This window comes from Cetorhinus maximus, chromosome 4, assembly GCF_964194155.1.
Source record: "Cetorhinus maximus chromosome 4, sCetMax3.hap1.1, whole genome shotgun sequence".
NCBI lineage: Eukaryota > Metazoa > Chordata > Chondrichthyes > Lamniformes > Cetorhinidae > Cetorhinus > Cetorhinus maximus.
The window spans coordinates 17,293,777-17,314,735 of NC_135882.1; positions in this window are offsets into that span (position 1 = coordinate 17,293,777).

Genomic DNA, 20,959 nt, shown 5'->3' on the forward strand with positions numbered 1-20,959 from the left:
CGCAGAGGGGCAGTGAAGTTACTGCAAGTCCGGAATGTGGGGGGTAGGCCATCGGGGCAGGCCAGGCCGGAGGGTAGGGCACCGGGGCAGGCCAGGCCGGAGGGTAGGGTACCTGGGCAGGCCAGGCCGGAGGGTAGGGCACCGGGGCAGGCCAGGCCGGAGGGTAGGGTACCTGGGCAGGCCAGGCCGGAGGGTAGGGTACCTGGGCAGGCCAGGCCGGAGGGTAGGGCGGGAGGGGCCAGTGTGCCCCTTGTTTTGCGGATGACTGCCTTGCTGCCCTCCTCGAGGAGGTGGCAACACGGCGGGAGGTGCTGGTTCCCCAGGATGGAAGGGGGAGGCCCCCCCACATGACGAAACGTGCCTGGGAGGAGGTGGCGGAGGTGGCGGAGGTGGTGAGCTCCCGCGACCTGGTGTGACGCACCTGGATCCAGTGTCGCAAGCACTTCATCAACCTGTTGAGTGAGGACCATGTTGGCATTGGGCATTTAACCCAGCAGGTCGGCTTTGCCCCCTGCTGCTGCCCCACCCCCAACCCCCTGCTCCCCCCTAACAAGTCTGAGTGCAGTGACTGCATTTAATCATTGACTGCATTTGTCCTTTGCTGGGTGGGCCAGCAGGTATTGCCCATGCTGAGGGCAGCCTGAGAGGGTGATGAAATGACATGTTTTGCCCCCACAGCATGTGTTACGCTGAGTCCCACATGTCTGGTTTGGGGGCAACCTGGAGGAGCTGCACCTCGGCGCTGTTTTTGAACTGCAGGACATGTCCAAGTCAGGGTGATGAGATGCTGGGAGGGGAGCTTCAAGGTGGCGTGGCAATGAACCATCTGCTGCGCTCCACATGCTTGTGCCTCCTTGCTATGGAAGGATATACCGTGTGGTGCCTAATGTGATGTAGGCAGCATGTGTCCAAGGTGGGGGTGCTGGGGTGGGGAGCAGGCCCAGCATCTTTGTGTGAGGGTTTGGCAGCAGCGGGGTGAGAAGGCACAGGAGCCCTGATATGTCCCACTCTGGTTGGGGTGGGCCGGGCGCGATGAGGGTCCATGTGCAATTTGCACTAATCAATGCTCTTCTCTCATTTTCAGGAGAAGAATGTTCATAACGCGGCAGAGCGTGCGAGGACTGGCGGCGGCCAGGCGCAGATCACCAATCTTAACCGCTTCGAGCAGAAGGCCCTGGATCTGGAGAACTGCCATGCGCCCAGGTCCACTGGTGTCGGTGAGGCTGGGGTGCCACGGCCAGGTATTTATGCCCAACAGTGAGGTCACCATTGTTCTCCCAACAGCCATGGCAATGCTGAATGTTCATTGATTTAATTTTGCAACATGGCTTGACCATTGGTTATAGGAGGACGAGCGCACAATGATCCGGGGGACAGGGATACACTTTGTCATTGTCTCTGCTAAGTGATCCACTGTCCCTGTTCTTCCTTTCAGCATCATCGGAGCAGGGCCGGGAGGAGGAGGCAGAGGGGCCCCCTCTCACACCTGAGGGGCCTGAAGTCTCACCAGCATCACACCATTTCTATGAGGCAGGCACCAGCGCAGATACTAGCACCTCGGTGGGAACTCGAACATCAGCTTGTGTCCTGGGGCACAGGGGTGAGGGTACTTCACAGTCACTGGAGGAGCTGGTAGAGACAGAGAGTGGCCATGGCGCCAGCAGTTGGAGGACTGCAGGGGACCAGGCACATGCTCAGTCGGTGCCTGATGATGTGCCTCTGGAGTTGTCCGCGATGCAGCAGGGGCAGGAAATGCGGCCGAGTGTGCGGGAGCATCTGGGGGAGATACATGAGGCTATGCTTGGCTGGTGTCTGTGGTGGAGGAGTCTATGCGGATGCTCGCCGAAGCAATGAGCCACATGTCCGAGCGCCATGTGTCCTCCATGGAGAGAGTGGCGGCTCCCTTGGAGAGCATCCTCTGGGAGACCCATCAGGGCTTCCTGGGGATGTGCTCTGACCAGCAAACCCTCATATTGGCATTGACCTCAGCTGGTCAGCGCTAGTTTGGGAGATGCTGTGGGCATCAAGTTTCCCAGCTCAGTATCCATCAATCCACAGTGAGCAGGGAGGTCCAAAGCGACCTCACGTCAGTGCAGCAGCTGCTTGGCGTCTCTGCGAGCTCCTCTCAGGGCGCTCCGGATGAGGGCAGCAGCTCCTCTGCCCCTCTCCCAGTGACCGTTGTATCCGATGAGGCTGCGACGATTGGGGAGATGCCAGCTGTGGAACTGGCAGCTCCCTCCCAGGCGGGGCCAGCACAGGCTCCACGGGCCAGAGGACGACTGCCCAGGTTATCGAGGCCAACAGGACAGCAGAGTCAGCAGGCTGTCTCAGATGCCACTCCAAGCAATGGGGGATCACCAAGACGTAGCACCCAGAAGCGTAAACATAAGGCACCTTAGGCACATCACGGGTTTATCACTGGTGCTTTTGTGTTGGCCCGAGATGAGGTCTTTAACATTTCCTTTGATTTTGACACTTGTCATGTTGTTTCATTGGGCAGGATCCTCCGGTTGGCAAGCAGGAGGGAGCAGAGCCCGCTCGTCGACGTGTAAAATGACGCGAGATAACGTCGGGCAGAACTCCCAATGTCACCCCACGTCATTTCAATTTTCAGGTCAGCGGGAGCGCAGCGGAGTCAGTTGTGCGCCCGCCAACCTGTCAATGGCCAATTCAAGCCATTGAAAAAGTAATTAAGGTTGTTAATGGACCTGCCCGTCCAACCTTAAGGTTGGCGGGCAGGCCGGGAGCCCTGGCGGGCATCAGAAAAAACGTGAAACTTCATCCACGGGCGGGATGAGGTTTCATGAGGGTATTTAAATTTTTAAGAAAGATTTCAATAAAACTTATGGACATGTCCCAGCTCATGTGACAGTGTCGCATGAGGGGACATGGCAGGGAAAATTTTTAAACATGTTTATTAAAAGTTTTAAATCGGAGCTGCTCTCCCATAGGCAACACTTAGCCTCAGGGAGATCTGTCCGCCCTTTCACACTGAGCGAATCCCCCCCACCCCCGCCCGCACAGACAGTGCATAGAGCTTCCTGGCGGATGTCATGCTGGGCGGGCCTTAATTGGTCTGCCCACGTATAATGGCGGTGTGCCCCCAATCGGGGGCGCCGATCAGAGGTGTGCCCGCCTGCGCCCGCTCCTGCACTTCCCCCGCCAACAGGGGGAAAATTTTTCCCATTAAGTTTCTTTGCTTGTGATATTAAATTCAGACATGTGACCATGGCTGAGGGTGCCTCCTTTCTTCTGCATGTGTATGGTTTCCAAAACTGTAATGAGGGCTTTGTGGGACATTCAGCTTTATTAACAAAGCCATTAGTTAATGGTCCTATCCAGGCAGATTTTGCATTTAGGTATTGAATATGGAGCCTGCAGCCCAGGCTTATCCTGGAGCTCCATCTGTGGTGTGCTAGCTGAAGGTTCATTGGATTAAAGCCTCCTGGGCATCCATGCCTCCCTGTAATATGCCCGGGTCAGGGTCTACCCCCTCAGCATTTCCCTGTGCGTGCTCATCCTCGGATCCACTGCTGGACTCATCGTGTGCAGCCGCAGCCACTGCGTCGACACCTTCATTGTCCACAGCGTCCCCTCTTTCCAGCGCAAGACCGTGGAGAGCGCAGCATGCAACCACTATCAGCGACACACGATTTGGGGGGTACTGGAGTGCACCCCCGAGCGGCCCAGGCATCAGAAGCGCATCTTGAGAAGACCGATGGCTCTCTCCACCACAGCCCTTGTGGAGCCGTGGCTGCTATTGTACCACTGCTCAGCTTCTGTTCTTGGATGGCAGAGGGGCATCATGAGCCACCTTCTGAGGTGATAGCCCTTGTCACCCAGCAGCCATCCATCCAGCCGAGCCGGAGCACTGAAGAGCCCCAGCACCTGGGAGCGTCTGAGGATGTAGGCGTTGTGGGAGCTGCCTGGGTACCTTGCACAGACTTGTAGAATCAGCATCCTGTGGTCACACACTATCTGCACGTTCATGGAGTGGAAGCCCTTCCTGTTGACGAAGGCACCGGGCTCACCTGCTGGCGCCTTGATGGCCACATGTGCACAGTCTATAGCACCCTGGACACGGGGGAAGCCAGCAATGGCCGCGAAGCCTCTGGATCGCTGTGTCTGGCTTGCCTGGTCCCAATGGAAGTGGATGAAGGTTAATGCACGTCTGAACAGAGTGTCTGTAACCTGCTTGACACAAGTGTGGACAGCTGTTTGGGAGACACCACAAAGATCACCCACCAACCCCTGGAAGAAGCCAGAGTCATAGAAATGGAGGGCAACTGTGACCTTTACGGCCACTGGCATGGGGTGTCCACCCACACAGTTAGGGGAGATCTCAGGCCCAATCATCTGACGGATAGAGTTGACTGTCTTCCTTGAGAGACGGAGTCTCCTTCGGCACTGCACCTCAGACATATTAAAGTAGCTGCTTCGCCGCCTGTACACCCTGGCAGCAGGACAGTGGCGTCTTCTGCGGCCCCTTCCGCCTTGGTCTACCACTTGGCCCTGCACCCCTTGTGCGAGGCCCACCCCTGCACGCCAACGGAAAAATTCCGCCCTTGGAGAAATTTGGACTGACATGTGGCACACATGCTCTGCCCATTTTTCCATGCAAATTGCAATCAGGATCTTACAACTCTTGTGGGACCCTGAATGGCAAATTAAACAGCTTCCCACCTGCTTGTGGGCCGGAGTGCTGCTTTTTCCGATCAAGGGTCAGCCTAAAAATTGTCCAGGTGGGCAAAATGGGTGCACAAAGTGCCGACCAGACTTTCCTCTGTCAGTCACCATGTATTCAGACAGGCAATGTGTAGCTGACAATTGAGAATGCTTCACATACTTTTGCAAAATACTTCTCGTGTAACAAAAGGGATAGGCTGTCACTGGTGATACAATGCTGTTTGATCCGTGATTTAATTGTCTGGTTAAGTGTGATGACACTTCCTGAATGCTTTGATGTTTTTGGTGGCACTAGTAGCCGTGTGTTAAGCAGGTCAATACCTATGGCAATTCTGTGGTAAGCATTTATAGTGTGTGCCCATGTTGATAAGTCCAAAATGCCATTACAATAGATTGGAAGCCAATATTGACCTGATAATAGGCCACACTAGTATTCATTTCCTTCTGATGTATCTGAAGTTTTTGAGCTGCTTAGTAGTGATCCCAGACATTTAGAGGGAAATACTCATCTTCAACACTGCCACTATTTGACCATTAGGGAACATGACATCCATGCCCAATGGGATGTACAGCTTAGAAACAGGCCTTCAGCCCAATGAGTCCACACCGGCATTTATGCTCCACTCAAGCCTCCTCCCATCTTTCCTCATCTAACTCTATTCAGCTTTATAAACCTGTGCTCTAATGCACAAGGCTCTGCCTTAGTAAAGTAAATGCTAAATATTGATCACATGGGGAAGAAATTATGGTCAATGCATGAATGCATTCATTCCAAACCCCTCTTTCCACTATATTAATGGCAGCTTTATCCAGCAGAGAGAGAAACTTGACGCAAGCACACTAAGTACTCAGACAATAATACCAACAGTAATTTCTCCTCTATCATAAAGGCCCTAATATCTCTTTCCTGGGCCTTTCATTGGTCTATGTGGTCTGGATCAATATTTATGAGAAAAGTTCTTTTAAAAGTATATTCCATTTCCATTTCGCTAATTACACATTTCATCTTAATCATATCCCCGCTATTACACTAATGAATTAACAAGATTGACAGAATAATTATGCAAGATGACTGGTTGGAAGGAGTTAAATTCATTAAACTAACTTAATGATGACAGGTAGGTCAATGGAAATGGAAAGTTGGAGGTTTAATGTTGCAACTTGTAAAAGAATGTCACAATGTGATGGTCTATTTTGAAATAATGGGGCTCCTGAAAGTTAAACAGGTTTGTATGTTTGGTGGACATGATAGCCCAGAAAGTTGGGTGCAGCTATTTTTGGATAACTGGGAAACATTGCCAACGCCTGCATGGTGTGGCCCAAAGGCTTCCCAAATAGTGGGGGAAGGGGTTGCTGGGCCAGGGGCTAAGGTAAAACGCCGGGGAGGGACATGGGGCTGGGGTTCAGTGGGCAGGATGGAGTGTGCAGTGTAAGGAAGTGCAAGGTTAGAGATCAGGCTGGGGTTGGTGAGGATGGTCAATGCCAGGATTAGTGAGTATCAGGGGTCCAGGCCAGGGATCAATCGGAGGTCGGAGCCAGGGCCGGGAGCAGTGAAGGCTGGACATAAGGACAGGGGGAGGGGGAGACTGGGGGGTCAGTGCTAGGAACAGGGACCGTGACCAGGAGGCAATTGGTTTCTTTAATGTGAGGTCAGGAGTACTCCTGCTTCCCCCAGCTCCACATTCAGGTAAGTTACTTGTGTTAATAAAAACAAAAAATGCTGGGCATGCTCAGCAGGTCAGGCCGCAGCTGTGGAGAGAGAAACAAAGTTAATGGCCGGGATTTTCCAATCCTGCCCATGGCGGGAATCATCGCGGGTGGGACAGAGAATTGGATGGACCAGCCAAAGGCCAGTGGACTTCGGCTGGGAATTTCTAGTCCCACTGCAGGCGGGACCGGAAAATCCTGGCCAATGTTTCAGGTCATGACCCTTCATCAGAACTGGGAAAAGTTAGAAATGTAGTAGCTTTTATGTGGGCAAAATGGAAAAAGCACAAAGGGAAGGACTATAATGGGACAAAGACAGGAGACATTAAATGACAAGAGTTGGTGGGCAGAGCCAAAGGGAGTGGTAATGGCACAAGCAAAGAAATAAAAGCTGTGTCCAGAGGAGGTGCAAATGGCAGACAGCTGTCCTGCAAAAGCAACAATGCGAAAAACAAGATTAAGACCAAAACATACAAAGAAAATGCAGCAAAATGGGGGAGCCGATATTACTGTCTGAAATTGTGGAACTCAGCGGTGAGCTCAAAAGTCTGTAGGGTGCCTAATCGAAAAGGGAGGTGCTGTTCCTCGAGCTTGCATTGAGCTTCATTGGAACAATGCAATCAGTTGAGGACAGAAATATCAGCATGAGGACAAGGTGAAGAAGTACAGGCCACCAGAAGCTCAAGGACATGCCTGTAGACCGAACAGAGGTGTTCCGCAAAGCGGTCGTCCAATCTGCATTTGATTCCCCCCAGTGCAGGGGAGACCACATTGTGAGCAGCAAATACAATAGATTAGATTGAAAGAAGTACACATAAATTGCTGCTTCACTTGAGAGGAGGTTTGAAGGTTTGGATGGTGAGGAGAGAGGAGGTAAAAGGGCAGGTATTACACTTGCAGCTCTTGCATGGAAAGATGCTGAGGGAAGGGGATGGGGCGTTGGGGGTGATTGAGGAGTGGACTAGGGTGCCAGAAAGGGAACAGTCCCTTTGGAATGCTGAAAGGGGAGAGGAGGGGAAGATGTGTTTGGTGGTAGCATCAGAATAGAGGTGGCAGAAATGGCAGAGGATGAGCTGTTGAGTATGGAGGCTGGCGGGGTGAAAAGTAAAATCTATCGCGGTCCTGGGAGGGATGGAAAGGAGTGAGGGCAGAAGTATGGGAAATGAGGCAGACACGGGCAAGGGCCCTGTCAACCACAGTGAGGGGGCATCCTTGGCTGAGGAAAAAGGAAGGCATTTCAGAAGTGCTGTTGTGGAACTTTGCATCATCCGAACAGATGTGACAGATGCAGGAACTGGGAGAATTGAATGGAATCCTTACAGGGTGCAGTGTATGAGGAAGTGTAGTCAAGGTAGCTGTGGGAGTCACTGGGCTTATAATGAATACTTGTTGATTGCAGATCCCCAGAATTGGAGACAGAGAACTTGGGAAGGAACGAGTTGGAGATGGACCACGGAAAGCTGAGAGAAAGATGGAAATTGGAAGAAAAATTGATGAAGGTTTCCAATTCAGGATGAGAGCTGGAAGTGGCACTAATACAGTCATCAGTGTACAATGTCTTCAAATTACTTGCAATTCTTTGTTGGCAGGCGACCCCTAGGCCCAGTTTCCCAAAATGCAGTTGATGATGGCGCTGGCTGCTTCAGGGAAAACCAGCCTGGCAGTTGGGGCATTCAAGCAGATGTTAGGGACTTTGCACATGGATAAAGGACACCTCTAGTTTGCACTTACCCAATATAGCAAGCCGTGCACTTTTGGCTGAAAATGTGTGCGTACTTTGTGCCTGATCTTTTGGAGCCTTAGCAGCACCCATTCTTCTAGGCTGATACATTTTAAAGAAGGAAAAGAATTGTATTTTTATAACACCTATCATGACCTGAGGACTTCCCGATATGCTCTGACTCAGAGATGACAGTGAGCCACAGCTGACACCAGAATTTATTAGTATGGCACTTCATTGAGATATTCAAAAATGACCTAGAATACTTCGTATAGTTTTGGTCTCCTTATTTAAGGAGGGATATACTTTCAATGGAAGCAGTTCAGTGAAGGTTCACCAGGCTGATTCCTAGAATGAAAGTTTGTCTTAGCTGGAAAAGCTGTGCCTATATCCATTGGAGATTAGAAGAATTAGTGAAACATGTAAGATTCTGAGGGGGCTTGACAGGATAGATGATGAGAGATGTTTCCCCTCGTGGGGAAATCTAGAACTAAGGGGACACCATTTAAAAATAAGTGGTTTCGCATTCAAGATGGAGATGAGGAAGAATTTCTTCTCTCAGAGGGTTGTTACCTTTGGAATTCTCTTCCACAGAGAGCAATGGAGGCTAGGTTACTGAATATACTCAAGGCTGAGTTAGACAAGATTTTTGATCGACAAGGGTGTCAAGGGTTATGGGGAACAGGCAAGAGAGTGTAGTTAAGGCCACAATAAGAGCAGTCATGATCGTATTGAATGGCGGAGCAGGCTCAATGGGCCGAATGGCCTACTCCTTCTCCTATTTCTTATAATCTTATGACATTATTAGGCAGAAGGACATTTGAAGAGACTATGATAGTGCAATGGCAATAGATTGTCCTTCCAGATGACTGGTTGAAGGGGTGGGGACTACAAAGGAGAAAGTGAGGGGTCCAATGAACTACAGTTTGTGTGCCTGTGTGTAGATATAAAATTTATTATTGGTGTTGCTCTTGGTGAGTCAGGGCACATTCAATAGAGTGACCGGGTATAAAAGTGATGCTTATAAAAATTGCTGCGCTATACGTAAGATATTTAATTCATTTTAGATTTATCAAGGATAATTTTAACCTCCAAAAGCAGGTGAGATATTAAAACGTTTAAACCTTGAACCTCACCTCAACCCACTTCCAAAACCAATTCCTCATTTCGCAGAGATGAGGCTGGGCGTGCTGGGCGGTCAACCACTTCCAGGGGGAAGGTTGGCCATTTGAATATGATAATGAGACTGGGAGCCTCACTTTTAACCTGCTTTACAGGTCCCACCCTGGCTGGCTGGGCTTTCCAGGCTATGCGAAACCTGGCAGCTGAAGGGAGGCAAGGACAGCCTCGGGGAACAGTTACAGCATTGCTTGTGGAGCAGAACGAGCAGGAAATGTTTTCCTCCAGCCCTCCAAGCTTACCTTGTTCAGTGGGACTTCCAGGTTTCCCGACCAAAACTCCAGTCGGAAAACCTGCCCCTATCAAAATCAGGACCAGCATTTTAGTGTTGAGTTGGCTTGAGATAATACCACACACTTCCTTGGAAAACAGTAAGAGCTGCTGCGGGTAATGCATCCAGTTCCAAATTTTGCAAAATAAAGATTATGTAGAACACCTGCCCATATCCTGACATGCACTGAGTCCTATTCACCTATCACAACCTGTGCTCACAAATCTACATTGGCTCTCAGCCCATGATTATGTTTGGCAAAGTACTGCAGTGGTTTGCCATTGCCTTCTGCAGTATGGCATATCAGAAGGATTTACAGACTGATAATCAACCTGCTCGGCCACATTATGAACACACCATCAAATCCTGAAGTGGGACTTGAGCCCAGAATTTCTAGCCCAAAGGTAGAGATGCTACTATTGCACCACAGGACCTCCCATCCTGTGTATGCAGACTAAAATTGGTTGGTCAGATACATTTTCATGTGAAATGACTCTTAGAAGAAAAAAGGAATTGTGGTAATCCGCATCTTTTTATCTGGAGAGCAAATTATTTATTAATAGACAGACAATCAAAGCGTTAACCATTTTAAAATAATTGCTTTTGCTCCTTAACAGAAATTGAAAATGCATCCAATGAAATAAGTAGATAAAACCAATGACTGTCAACAAGGACAACTCATTTTTTATATAGTGCCTTTAACAGAGTAACATGTCCCAATTATGTGCTTCACAAGAGCATAATCAAAACAATCACAGCATACAGGCAGTCGTGGAGGCAAGGCCAGTGGTGGAGAGGAAGACATGGATGTCATCAGCATTCATGTGGAAGTTGATTCTGTAACAGTGGAAAAGGAGGGAATGATGGCACCTTAAGAGGTGACCTACGCAAAGGCAGGAAGGGATGTTGGAATAGGCTAATATATAGGACTGGAACTAGGCCAGGGCATTTCCTTTGAGAAGGACCATAGGAAAAATGGAATGGGCACCCACATTGCACACCATAATAATTCAAAGAGGTCTCGGCAGGAGCAGGTGGTTCAGTCACAGCCATAAAAGATGGCGTAGGTGCTTTTGTGTAGGGTAAATCTGTGTGCTGTGAGCAGGGTGAAACTGAACTGGTATGTGGGCACTCATCTCTGCACCCGAATCCTGATACAAGCTCCTATCATACAAAGCTATGCCCTTGGCATATTAATTTGTAAAAAAACAATTACTTGAATTACACAACAGTGTAAAAAACCACATAATAAACCATGAGTTTTTTTTATTCTTTCACAGGATGTGGTCATCATTGGCTAGGCCAGCATTTTTATTGCCCAACCCTAATTGCCCTTGAAAAGGTGTTGGTGAGCTGCCTTCTTGAACTGCTGCAGTCCATGTGGTGTAAGTATACTCTCAGTGCTGTTAGGGAGGGCTTTCCAGGATTTTAACCCAGCAACAGTGAAGAAACACCAATATAATTCCAAATCAGGATAGTGTGTGGCTTGGAGGGTAACTTTTCAGGTGGCACTGTTCCCATGCATTTGCTGCCCTTGTCCTTTTAGGTTGCGGGTTTGGATGGTGCTGTTGAAGGAAGCTTGAATTGCTGCAGTGCATATTGTAGATGGTACACACTGTTGCCACTGTGCTTTGGTGGTGGAGGGAGTGGGTGTTGAAGGTGGTGGATGGGATGCCAAACATTGATGAATTAGCTGAAGATGGATGGGCCTAGGACACTATCCTGCAGAACTCCTGCGGCGATGACTTTTGACTGAGAGAATTGACCTCCAACAATCACAACCATCATCCTTTGTGCTAGGCATGGCTCCAACCAGTGGACAGTTTTCCCTTGATCCCCATTGACTCCAGCTTTGCTAGGGCTACTTGATGCCACACTCAGTCAAATGCTGCCTTGATACAAGGGCAGTCACTCTCACCTCAACTTTTGAGTTCAGCTCTTTGGTTCAAGGCTGTAATGAGGTCAGGAGCTGAGAAGCCCTGGCAGAACCCAAACTGAGCACCAGTGAGCAGGTTATGGCTGAGTAAGTGCCGCTTGATAGCACTGTCAACAATACCTTCCATCACTTTGCCGATCATTGAGAGTAGACTAATGGGATGGTAATTGACCTGGTTGGATTTGCCCTGCTTTTTGTGGACCTGGGCAATTTCCCACATTGCCGGGTGGATGCCAATGTTGGAGCTGCACTGAAACAGCTTGGCTAGGGATGTGGCTAGTCCTGGAGCGCAAGCATTCAGTACTACTGTCGGAATATTGTCAGGGCCCATGGCCTTTGCAGTATCTAGTGCCTTGAGCCATTTTTTGATATCACATGGAGTGATTTGAATTGCACATACTAATTATTTGAATAATTATCAGGTAGAAGTTATTGTGGAACATTGACACTTAAAGCTTTGAAATTAAAATATTAGCATGTTTAAGGACATGTTATGCCTTGAAAGGGTTGCTAAAATTTTCAGCTGATTTGAAGGCTTTTAAAATTATTTTTAATATCGCACTTTGAGTGAAACATTTTATAAATCTAGTTTAATCTAAGAAGCAAGAAAAGAAAAATACAAGAAACCAGGGACAAAATAACTTGTTTGTCGCAGTCCTGTGCTAAATCATGCATGAGACATATTAATTCATCCGCAGCATTTCAAACACAAGACATGAATGACAATGGTTGCACATATTTCTTCCCCATACGATGTTTCCATTTTCAGAGACCCACTTGGCTTCACTGGACAATGCGTGCTTTCCCAGCCAATATGAATTTGCAGTAGAGGCCACATTAACTGTTATTCAGCAATACTTGCATTTACATTGCAGCTTTCATGTCAAAACACCCCAACATGCTTCACACAATGAGTTACTTTTTTTTTAAAGCGCATAACATTTTCTCCACCTGCAGGCAGCTGAGGACCTGCACTATTTGCAGTCCCTTTGTACAACAAATTCAACCGCCGCACCAGTTTCGCATTATGCCATGACAACAAGTTGTTTAGGCCCCCCAGCCGTTTTCACAGAAGTTTACACAATCCATATCTGCATGGTGTTAGACTTGGGTCAGCAGATAGCACACTTGTCTCTAAGTCAGAAGGTTGTGGCTCAAGTCGCACTCCAGAACACATAATCTAGACTGACCCTTAACTGCAGTACTGAGGAAGTGCTGCACTGTTGGAGAGTCGGAGATGCATGCCAAATCAAGACCCTGAAAGGGTGGTAGAGGCAAATACCCTCATAACATCTAAGAAGCGTTTGGATGCGCATTTGCGATGCCATGGCATACAAAGCTATGGGCCTAGTGCTGGAGAATGGGATTAGAATAGTTAGGTACTTGTTTGACTGGCACAGACTCAGTGGGCCGAAGGGCCTTTTTCTGTGCTGTAGACCTCAATTACCTCTATCACCCTGCCTTCTCTCTTGAGTACAAGACCCCATGATTGAAGGTGGTTGTTGGCACTTCAGCCTTGCCTTTCACTCTAATGTGCCAGGCTCTGGGGATGTTCATACGAATTAGGAGCGGGAGTAGGCCATTCGGCCCCTCAAGCCTGCTCTGCCATTTGATAAGATCATGGCCAATCTGATTGTGGCCTCAGCTCCACTTCCCTGGCTACATCCTATACCCTTTTTCTGCCAATTGTCAGTCAAGAATCTATCCAACTCAGTCTTAAGGATATTCAATGACCCAGTCTCCACTAATCTCTGGGAAAGAGCATTCCACAGGCAAACAACCCTCCGAGAGACAAATGTCGCTCCCTTATCTCTGTCTTAATAGAAGGCCCCTTTTTTTTTAAACTGTGCCCCTCTAATTCTAGTCTCCCCCATAAAGGTAGTTGTCCTCTCAGCATCCACCCTGTCAATTCCCCTCAGGAACTAATATTTTTTGGTAAGATTACCTCTTATTCTTCTAAACGCCAAAGGATATAGGCCCAACCTGTCCAACCTTTCCTCATAAGATAATGCCTTTATCCCAGGAATCAATTGAGTGAGCATTCTCTAAACTGCTTCTAATTCAATTATATACTTTCTTAAGTAAGGAGACAAAAACTGTGCACAGTCCTCCAGATGTGGCCTCACCAACTGCAGCAATCCTGCCCTATTTTTATTTTCCATTCCTCTTATAATAAATGGCAACATTTCATTTGCCCTCCTAATCACTTGTTGTACATGGATAACAACCTTATGTGGTTCATGTACCACGGCACTCAGATCCCTCTGTACCACATAATTCTGCAATCTCTCTCCTTTTAAATAAGGTACTGCTTTTTTATTCTTCCTGCCAAAGTGGACAACCTCACATTTTCCGACATTATGCCCCATCTTCCACATTTTTGCTCACTCACTTTCCCCATTTCTATTCAAGCTTTTTATCTTGCACTCATCAGGACATTTCGCAAGAATACCAATATAAGGAGAAGACAACAATTTATACCGTATGTGAAGAGAGTGCTGATTGGCTGGCAGGAGGCATTGCCAAGAAGAGTGCACCACTGATGGTGACTGACAGTTCGCTGTCAAGCATTGTTTGAAATTTAAACCAGGGAGCTTGAACCTGATTAGTCAAGGCATTGTCCTGAGGAATAAGTCAGCGAATGGCTGTCACTTATTTTGTTTAGCTGAAACAGTCGCAATGTGTGTACATGTTCTTTCTGCCTGCAAAGACCAGGGCCCTGTGTATTAATATATGTAGCTTCCCATACACGCAAATGCTCCACACTGAGCCCGTCTGACAATCTTAAATTGGTTGTCAGCGTAATTCTTAGCATACTGAAAAGTGCCCAGTTTACCTCAGATTACCCTGGAAGGGCAAGGTATCTCAAAAATTTGAGCGACAGGTGAAGCTAGCTGTTTCCCGCTGCTACTATACAGTAGCAAAACAAATGGTATTCCCCATTAACAGGATGCTGCTGTCAAGCCAAAAAGATGTTCTGCCTATCACACAAATGAGTAATGTGGTACATGAATTTCAATGCCAGTGTGATGCTAGGTATGTAGGCCGTATGTCCCAAAGACTGGCAGATCGTATCAAACAGCATGTCCCATCCACTGTTGCAATGGGCAGGGTATAGAACGTACCCAACCAGTCCGAGCTTGCAAAACTCAAAACACAGTGTCCAACATTAGATGTGATTCCATGACTGGACAACATTTGCCAAATAACTCTAATTCTCAATGTGCTAAGAATTACATTGAAAACCAATTTAAGATTGTCAGTTGGGCTTGCAGTGTGGCGCATTTGCGTGTACTGGAAGCTACATATATTAATACACAGGGCCCTGTTCTTTGCAGACAGAAAGAACATGTACACACATTTTTCAGCAATACTCAAATTCTATACTACCAGATGACTATCTATCTATAACCCTTTGCAGACTATTTATGTGCTCTTCACAACTTACTCTCCTATCTATCTTTGTGCCAGCAACAAATTTAGCAACCATGCACTCAGTCCCTTCAACTAAGTCATTGATCTGGATTGTAAATAGTTGAGACCCCAGAAGTGATCCCTGTGGACTCCACTAGTCACATCCTGCCAACCTGAAAGTGACCCATTTATCCCTACTCTCTGCTTCCTGGTAGTCAAGCAATCCTCTAACAATGCTGATATGATATCCTTAAACCATAAGCTCTTATTTTGCATAGTAACCTTTAATGTGATGCCTTATCAAATGCCTTTTGCAAATCCAAGTAGACCACATCTACAGTTTCTCCTTTACCCATATTGGTTCTTATTTCCTCAAAGAACGCTATGGGCTATGGGCCAAGTGCTGGTAAATGGGATTAGGTGTTTCTCATGTATCGGTGCAGACTCGTTGGGCTGAAGGGCCTCTTCTGTACTGTGTGATTCTGTGATGCTGTGAAATTAAATAAACACAATTTCCCTTTCACAAAACCATGTTGATTCTGCCTGACTGCATTAAGATTTTCTAATTGCCCTGCTATAACCGCCATAATAATAGCTTCAAGTATTTTCCTTATGATAAATGTTAGGCTAACTGGCCTGTAGTTTCCATTTTTCTGTCTCCCTCCTATCTACAGGTGTTACATTCACTATTTTCCAATCTGATGGGATCTTTCCAGGATTTAGGGAATTTTGGAAAATTACTACCAATACATCTACTATCTCAGCAGCCACTTCTTTTAAGACCCTAGGATGCAGGCCATCAATTCCTGGGGACATGTCAGCCTTTAGTTCTAGTAGTTTTCCCAATACCTTTTCTCTGGTGATTGTAATTGTTTTAAGTTCCTCCCTCCCTGTCACCTCTTGATTTACAGGTAATTCTGGGATGTTATTTGTGTCTTCTACAGTGAAGACAGACACGAATATCTGTTCAACGCTTCTGCCATTTCATTGTTTCTCATTATTAATTCATGGAGCCTCCTCCTCCTATTATTGGCTGAATTGTCCTCTACCATTTGTGACTCGATATGGAAGAGAACTGCTTTAACCTGATCATTTAGCTCTATAGCATGCTGCTTCCACCATTTAGCATGCATGTAGTCCTGTGCTGTAGCTTCACCGGGTTGGAACCTCATTTTCAGCTATGCCTGGTGCTGCGCCGACTTGCCCTTCTACACTCCTGATTGAACGAGTGTTGCTCATCTAGCTTGATAGTCATGGCAGGGTGAGGGATGTGCCAGACAATGATGTAACAGATTGCGGTGGAATATAATTCTGATACTGTGATGGCCCGATCGCTTCATGGATGCCCAGGCTTGAGCTGTTAGATTTGTTCTTAATCTATGCCAATCAGGTCCAGGGAGTAGGGGCAATCATGGTTAGAGCGCAGGGCAGCAGTGGACCATTTTGTTGACACTCTCACTGTGAGGTAGGAAAAACAAATAATGTTCTTAAAAGTATTAAGTCCAAAAAGAAAGAATAAGGGCACTAAGCAAGATTAGATAAGCCGTTGATGCAATCAAAGTTTTAAGACCAACTTGACAAGTTCCTTGCACACTGCCAGCATGCCGGCTAGCAATCACAGGCATGATACCCAAGTAATCAGGATGATCACACTCACACTTTACCAATTTATGCTCCCAGGGGTTAAGGTCCTCACTCATAACAGCAACCTGTATTTTCTTAACATCTGTAACATAGGAAAACATCCCAAATTGCTCCGTAGGAGCATTAAATGACAAAAATTACACCAGCAGCACAAGTTGAGAAAATTTGGCCTTTTGAATACTGTGTCCAGTTTTTGTCACCGTGTAGGGTGGTGGAAGTTAAGGATCTAGAGAGGGGTGCACTGAAGGACTATAAGGATGTAACCCATGCCATGAGAATAGGCATAGTGAGATGGGACTATTCAACCTACACAAAACAGGCTCATGATGATGTGATCAATATTTTTTAAATTATGAAGAAGTGAGTGTGTTCGATTTAGATATAATGAACACTTGACCTGATAATAGAGAGAACATATGTACATTGGCAAAGAGTCATGTTAAAAGAGAAGATTTATTTTCTAAGAGAATTACCACTCCCTGGTGGAGGTAGGAAATATAGGTGAGACTACATCTTTCACGAATGGAATTGCTAAGCTGCATAAGAAGGAAGACAGAGTAATGAATTAGGGGAGTAGGAGTTAACAAAGTTCAGCTCTGATGTGTCAGGGGTAACTATAGCCACCAGGAACTTGCTCGATTGACTTCTCGGGGAGGAATTTTTTATTGAAATTGGCTACAGGTTTCTTTATAATCCATGTTTTCTGCCGCCATCAGGAGCTAGTTTGCAAGGGATTCAGGAAACTTACGTATAAGGTTGCATTATCTAGTCAATTGGGTGACCATTGACTACCAGTCTTTTCAAATGGTTTTTAGATGTTTACAGTAATCACTTTTACACATGTTAACATTTGTCAGCGACTTGTGAATCCAACTAGAATTTCTCTCACATTAATGTACCCATGAAGTATGTTGTATTCGTAAATGGCACATCTCTTGTACAGAGCTTATGAACTTAGGAAATAGGAGCAGGTGTAGGTTATGCAGCCCCTCAAGCCTGTTCTGCCATTCAATAAGGTCATGGGTGATCTGAAGTTGGCCTCAGTTCCATTTTCCTGCCTGTTCCCCACTCTTGACTCGCCTACGGTTCAAAAACCTGTCTATCTCAGCCTTGAATGTAATCAACGACTCAACTTTTAATTACAATTATTAATATTGTGATGAGCTCAACACTTCAGCGATCATGAACTTATCTAGGCTGGATGCGTTTCCAGTTAATATTTTGCTCTATTCATTCCAGCTTAAAGCATGAAATTTTGATGAAAACCGTTTGTGTCAGTTTATTATTTTGTTTTGCAGTGCAGTGTTCCTAATAAAGGTTCCTTGCTGATCTTCCGCTGCACAATTTCACAACTTCCTAAAAGCTTAACAAATTTGGCTTTAAGATGTCCTCAATCTGCTTGCACTCTGCTTTACTTAGTGCAAGTGAGGAAATTACTTCAGCAGTAAAAGCTCTTGATAGTGACAATCAAGGGTTGCTGGCCAAAATGTTTCATAACCACTTAGAGTTTTGACTTCATTCAGTAGAAAGTAACTGTTGGGGCTCCTAGAATGCTGTCAAAATTGATTGATTGGTGGTAGAGGTGGTTGCGTAGATCAGAGGCCCTGCTTGTCATTTTTTCAGTGATAATGGCTAACGGTTGTTATCAGTCCGGTTGCTCTGCAATCACTTCCACATAATACTGGTCACTGAGGTTTCTACTAATCTGGAAACAGGAATTGGTCCAGTTTATGACATTTTCTAGTAAATGATGCTATATTTGTCCTCTGCAATATTTCCGTGATTTTGTTCCTGGCATTAGGGATGAGTGCTCAAAACCTTTGGCTTTGATTTTGCAAGTCCAAACTGAAGAAGGTGTCTCTAATCGTGCAAGATTCAGTTTTGAAGAGCTTAGACCATGGAAAGCACGTGGAAATTGGATTTGTTTTCAACTGAAAACTGGCTAAAATTCTCCTTCCTTTCCCAATGAAATGAAGTGGGAATTCCAAAATGCTTAGCCCAACATGTCATAAACATAACATGTTACCTCTAGTAGTAACTTGGGCAACTGGGAGTCTACATGAATCGAAAAGGGTAGCGCATCACTGCCCCAAGCTTGTCGCTGTCTAACATGTATTTTAATGATGGAATTCAGCACAACCGGATGGTTTTATTCACCTTATCCACACATTGTTAAGGCTAGAAATATTCACTACCTATTTTGCAATAAAAGTTTATCCAGTGAAAAATTCAATGAGATTGACTCTTTTAGCAGATCAGTTTAATTAAATATTCCAATCTTATTTTTTGATTTGCGTTGATATTACAATATTCCTTTTGTTGATTTCATAGAAACTTATGGATATAAAAGATTCAGTGAGAAACAGAAATTGGCATTGATTCTCACTGTTCACTGAATCCATTATTCTCTGCTTTTCCCCAACTGAGTTATGTCTTTTGTGCATCTCCCTCACTCTTCTCCTAACAAGCCTTGCTCTTTTCTCTCTGTCACTATCTGAGCGTTTCATCAAACTCCTTTGGTCTCCAGTTTCGTGACACTCCTTTTCTGTTCCTTTCTTGGTGCAATCCCTCATCGCTAACAGTTTCTGTTCCTCTGAGAATTGTGACTGTGCTGACCTTCCTGATTAAAAATATAGGAACCCCTGTTTGACCTACTGCTGGTACCGCAACATTGTAGAGAGGGAAAGTAAAAGTAACTAGAATGCATGTTAAAAACAAGTTCAAAAAGATCTATTGCACAATAGGGTTGATTTTGTGCCCAAACATGGCATTTATGGCAATGGCCTTATTAAGGGGCCTTATCAGTCTACTAAAACTGGCAATATGGCCGGCTTCATTTTAAAAGATTATTGTACAATGTTCAGATCCATTCATGATTCATCAGCTGATCAATCCTTGTCTGCATGCAGTAAAGCCAGCACAACTTCCAGACCTTGGTTCTGCATTCTCTCTACACAAGTGGCAGGGCATAACAATCTCCAGCAAGAGAAAGACCACTGCTCCAGAACATTCAATGGCATTACCATTGCCAAATCCCCCACCATCAATATCCTGGGGGCTGCCATTGGCCAGAGATTCAATTGGACCAACCACCTAAATGCCATGGATACTACTATTGGTTAGAAGTTGGGCATTCTGCAGTGAGTGACTCACCCCCCAGGCTCCCCAAAGCTACCTTACCACATACAAGATCTAAGTCAGGACATGGTGGGATAATTTCCACTTGATTAGATGCAACAACACTCAAGAAACTCAGCACTATCTAGGTCAATGCAGCCCACTTGACCGACACCCTATCCGCCACATTAAACATCCACTCTCTCCGCTACCTGTTCATCATGGCTACCGTGGGTACTATCTGCAGGATGCACTGCATCAACTTGCCAAGGCTTCTTCAACCAAACTTCCAGCCATCCCACCTCAAAGTCAAGGGCGGCAAACGCTTGGGAACAGTACACATCCACGCTCCCTTCCAAGACACACACGCCATCCCAACTTAGATATATGTCACTGTTCCTTCATTGCTGGGTTAAAATCCTAGAACTCTGCATGTGAACGCATTGTTGGGAGTACCCTCACTGCATGGGCTGCAAAGGTGCAGGCAGAAAGTTCACCACCTTCTCAAGGCAACCAGGGATGTGCAGGAAATGTTGACCTTGCTAACAATGGCCATATCCTGAGAGTTAAATTGTTTTAAAAAGAGACCTACTGCCCAGTGTCCAAAACACCCACCTGATCTGGGCAATTGTCCCTCTTTAATATTGAAATTGGTGTCAAAGGAAGCAAATAGAAACCTAATTGCCATTGTAAGTAGGAACAAGTAGGAGCCTGCGTAATGCAGATGCTGGTCAGTACCATGGGTGATAGAAAAGAAAAGGCCCTATAAAGGTAAGTGTTCAATTCATTTCACGGGTCTTGAAGGAGCCATTATCCAACTATCCACAAGCATGACCCTCAACAACAACAACAACAACTTGTATTTACACAGCACCTTTAGTAGACTAAAACATCTCCTGACACATCACCAAATTTGATACCAAGTCACATAAGGCAATGTTAAGGCAGATGACAAAAAACTTGGTAAAAGAGTTGGGTTTTGAGGAGCATCTTAAAGGAGAAAAGAGAGGAAGAGAGGATGAGATTTGAGGAGAAAATTCCGGAGCTTAGGGCCTTGGCAGCTGAAGGCACGCCTACCAATAGCGGATCAATTAAAGTCAGGGATGCTGAAAAGGCCAGAATTGAAAGCATGCAGATACTCTGGAGATTTGAAAGGCTGGAGAAGATTACAGAGATAGGGAGGGGCCGAGGTCATGGAGGGATTTGAAAACGAAGATCAGAATTTTAAAACTGAGGTGCGGTTTAACCGAGAGCTGATGTAGACCTGTGAGCACAGGGGGGATGG